Genomic DNA, 4,942 nt, shown 5'->3' with positions numbered 1-4,942 from the left:
ATAAGTTCTCTCCACTCTGGATGGGGTGACATTCATCTCCCAGCACTCTGTGGCCTCTTTTTCATCAGTTTATTTCTTAACCTTTTGCACAGTTGCTGTATGCTAGCCCTTGAGGGGTTTTACCCAGTACAAGATCTGCTTATTGAAAGACATGAGCAAAACCCACCTGCCAACTTCTGGGTACTCCTCATACACTCTCCTCTCTTGTTTCCAATCTCTGCTACACAAATTCCAGCCATTTCTGCAGCCCTAAACTCTGATTTCTGTCTCATCAGAGGTAGACCTCTGGTTTCTGCTTGGGTTCAACCTACCTGCACCACAGTTAGGAAAATGACTCAGGACAGAAAGCTGGGGTAAACAGGGAGCTCATTACATGTGTTTCCCTTCTCTCAAGGACCACAGTCCTGCACTGCCTGTTTACCAGTTCCTGAAAACAATTACCTTATTTATTTTTCCTGTTTTATGGTTGTTTAGGTCAGGAGATTAAGTCCAAAATGAATATCTTAGTCATGGCTGGACGTGAAAATGTATCACCTCTTGGGATTTTGGCTAAGATCAAGTGTAGTATCTGTTCTTGTTAGTTCTATAAGTTTTGAAAAATGAACACTGGCAGAATCAAGAATTATTATTTTAAAAGTATGCTTTGCTGATCATCTTTATCCTTCTGGCAACCCCTTACACAAACCCATCCACCTATCATATGTCCCATTCACCAGAAAAGTGTTTTTAATTGTACATCAACTAAACTTCAATTTAAAAAGAAAGAAAAATATTTTTAGATCCAAATCCCTTTTAACATATTAGAATATTTGCATTTTAAAACATATTTTAAAGTAGAAAATCAAGAATAAATATTTAAATTTTCATGCATCTCTACTAGCTGATAAAATTAATGAACAAGGTATGTTCCTTTTGATCATCAAATTGCCCCCTCTGATATCAAATATATACTTATCACTACATTTAATCAAATATATACTTGCCATCTTGGTACTACATTTATAGCATAAAAGAACAAGTCTACACAGCTAACATTCTTTCTAACCTCATTACTTTTTTCTTCAGATCATGGCATTTTCTTTGCTTACATAATTCTCCATGTTCTTTTCTCCTTATTACTGCTCATAACTGACATAGAAGATGGGCAGAGTGACAAGAAATTAAACAATGCTTATATTTCATAAGAATATTGACCCTGAGACACCATGGGTTATGATACCTCCTCAGTTTGTATTCATGTACTGTATTCAAACAATCAGGTAAAGGGCACCAGGTATAAGGGAGATAAAGAGGAATCAGAAGATCTTAGTTGCAGTCTTCTGCCTTTTACTAACTAGCTGTGAGCCCATAGGTGATTTCATTTAACATCTTGGTTTCAACATCAGTGAAACGTTAGTGTTGGACTAAAGAATTTTAGTATCTAACATTTACTGAGAGTACTTTCTATGTTCCACGTACTATGCCAAGAATCTTAAATATTCAATGTTGTTTAATCTTCACCACAATAAATCTTTGAGATTATTTGTCAGTGTTCTCCAGAGAAACAGAACCAATAGGATATATATATATAGATATGTGAGAGGAGATTTTTCATTAGAATTTGCTTGCATGGTTATGGAGGCCAAGAATTTCCACAGTATGCCGTCTTCAATCTAGAGAACCAGGAAAGCTAGTAGTATAATCCAGCCCAAGACCAGAGGCCTGAGAACCAGAGGGGTTGCTGCTGTAAGTCCCAGAGTTTAAAGACCCGAGAACCAGGAGTTTCAATGTCCAAAGGAAGGAGATATGGGCATCCCAAATCAAGAAAAGAGAGCAAATTAGTCCTTCCTCCTCCTCCTTTTTCTATTCAGGCCCTCAGTGGATTGGGTGATGCTCACCTGCATTGGAGAAGGCAATCTGCTTTACTCAGTCTACTGATTCAAATGCTAATCTCATCCTGAGACACCCTCACAGACATACCCAGAAATAATGACCAACTATCTGAGCATCCCTTAACCCAGTCAAGCTGGCAAATAAAATTAATCATCACAGAAACAGGTATTATTATTATTATTGTTATCTTATGAATACTTAAAACTGAGGTTCAGCACCACTAAGGATCTCCTCTAAGTGGTAAACAGAAGAGCCGGTTTTGGACTTACCTGTCTGACTCATGGGCCCCCGCTGGTAACCCTCAAATTCCCAGTGACACAGATTTTTAAACATTCTCCAAAATATTGAATTTCATATCCTGTTGGGAAAAAAGCTTACACACAGACTGGAGAGTCTTATCACTCCTCCTTCTGTTGAGCATAACCCAGGCCTGTACTGTGTTTGCACATTGTCTGTCAAATTTAGTTCCCAAGCAGAAACTTTGTCTAACACAACATTCTGCCTAGAGGTTCACACATTGCTGGCACTTGTTAAGTGTTCATAACAATATGAATGGCATCTGTTTACTAAAAGGCACTTTGCCATTAATGCTTATTTGACGTTAGTTCAAAAATATTTTTAGCAATGCTAAATGTTGAAAATATTCGAATCTTCTTAATATATGTAAAAGACCGTTTATATTAATATTAGCCCACAATAGCCTCAGTTTGGCCTAGTCTGGTTCTCGATAGACTGGACTCCCAGTAATATTCCTAGCCAAGATCTATTCCAGTTCATTTATTCATTTATTCATTCATTAGTTAGTGAATGTTTAGCGTCTAGTGAATATTTAAGCATATTTTTCACCTACCATTGTGCTAAGTGCTAGACAAATAAAACAAATATAACTTCAACCTTCAGGAATTTATCCTCTAGTGCACTGGGGTTTTGCATACAGGTAAGTAAACAGACAATTACAGTTTGGTACAATAAGTACTATGGAGTTAGTACAACAGAAGGGGCATCTGAACCAGGATTAAGGATCAGAGAAGTCATCCTACACAAAGTGATATCCCAGTAAGACTTGAAATGTTCTCATAAGTTAGCCAGGTAAAGAGCAGGTGTAAGAGGATCCCAGAGGCAAGAACTTGTTCAAAGAACTAAAGGTTAGGGAAAGAGAAAGGCACTATTGGAAAAACTGAATATAGCTCAGAATGGTCCAAAGGGGAGTGGTAAAAAATGAGATTGAAAGGTAAACAGACATCATTCTAATGGACCTTATAAGCTTTATAACCTCCATGTTAAGCCATGGAACCTTTACCTGAAGACAACTGAAAAGATTTAAGTGGTCAAGTGAGATAATCAGTTTGCATCTTGAAAAGATCACTTACTTAGGCTGCAGTGTAGGAAGCAAATTACAGGGGACAAGGATGGATCAAAGGAGAACGATCAGGGGCCTTTTAAAATGATAGTATCCTTAATTATAGTAAAGGCAGTAGATGAATTAGAGTCAATTAAGATAAAATTGACAAGACAAGGTGAGAGTTGTTAGAAGAGAGGTAGTTGGGAAGGAATGGGAATCAAAGACATACTTGTGTTTTTGGCTTGGAGAACTGGATAGATGTTAATCCTACTCATTGGGATAGGGAACATGGAGGGAGAAACAGCTTTGAGGTTAGAAAAACTGATTTCAGTCAAGTCTAAAGAGATAGTTTTGTTGTTGTTTAGAATATCTTCTGGGACTATTTCAATTCTGATGTAGTCCTAATCTGTACCACAGATTAGCACCTGTGAACTAGAGTGTATTCAGTTTTATCTTTCTTCATCAATTCAGTCAAAAATGCACTTCAATTACTGGAAGGGTGATGATAGGAAATGGAGATTACTCATCCTGAATAATATTGATTCTTGAAGAAGGTGTTGGTGGAACATACCTCACAGGCTGGACGAGATCCTGTGGGGAAAGTACTATTCTGGGCTAGTCAATAAAATTTTATGTCCAGGCACATAAAATACAATACTAGTTCTATGGAAAATGACTGATAGAGAAAGGTCCTAGAGGATTGCAAGCCAATCTCAGCTGATACAGAATTTCTGCAAAAGCTGATACAGCATTTCTGAAAATGTAGCTGCTTTCGTAGAAATGGACAAGAGACCTGGTGATATAGTAAATTAAATCGAATGTCCCAATCTGGTAGCTTTCACTGTCCACTGCCATAGGCTCCCCACAAAGACTGGACTTATTCATTGAGTGAAACCATTGGGAACATCCACCAAATTGCCTAACTGCTAAAAACTGAGATTATACTCAAAGAATCCTGTGCTCCCCAGCTGACTACATTTCTCATCCAGACTACTCTACTCAATTACTTTACCTCTCCAGCATCTGCAGACATTGGCATTTGTGACTCCACCATGGAACAGGGCTCAATGACAGTAGCCTAGGTATTTTTCGGGGAAGGTTTTAAAACCATAGCCATAATATTGAACTATATAATGAAATCCTTAAAAATAAATTAACTGCAGGTATCTTAATGTGTTGATGTAATGGAAGATGTCTGCCAAGAAGGATGGTTTTAGCTAGGATCTTAGGTCCATCCTTCTGATGATAATTAGGTAATATGTTTGGTTGCCTGTTGTTTATTGAGCCCACTCCTAATTTATGACAATAAAATCATGTTTTCAAGTTAAAAGGAAAAGTTTATGTTTCTGTATTCTATAGTGCAGTGGCTAAAGTGGTTTAAAGTTTCTCAGATAAAAGTTAGAACAACGAAGGATGCCAAAGAGCCATCCCTGTTTTATGCTGCTCTGCCTTGTCGTCTTTAAAATGATTGCTTTGAATTGTCAAGGTGGTATTATAAACAATGTAAAGAACATCTTTGTAATTATCTCCTTAGATTAAATTTCTAAAAGTGGGATTATATCCTGGATCAAATAATTTGCTCAATTTACAATTTATTTATATACCAGATTACTTACAAAAAGAACTACCCATTTAACTAACTCCCATGAATAAAACTTGAGTGATTATTTCCTCACATCTTCATTAATAATGGATTTTATCCTTATTTTAATCTATACTGATCCAAAA

At 36.9% G+C, this 4,942-nt stretch overlaps 1 pseudogene; it reads left to right on the top strand.

The window, feature by feature from the left end:
- Positions 1 to 529: 529 nt before the first annotated feature.
- On the top strand, positions 530 to 677 carry LOC116753709 (annotated as a pseudogene).
- The last annotated feature ends 4,265 nt before the right edge of the window (positions 678 to 4,942 follow it).

Source organism: Phocoena sinus, chromosome 4, assembly GCF_008692025.1.
Source record: "Phocoena sinus isolate mPhoSin1 chromosome 4, mPhoSin1.pri, whole genome shotgun sequence".
In the NCBI taxonomy this organism is placed as follows: domain Eukaryota; kingdom Metazoa; phylum Chordata; class Mammalia; order Artiodactyla; family Phocoenidae; genus Phocoena; species Phocoena sinus.
Note: the sequence above shows the minus strand (reverse complement) of the source record. Positions and strands in the feature narration are given on the sequence as shown.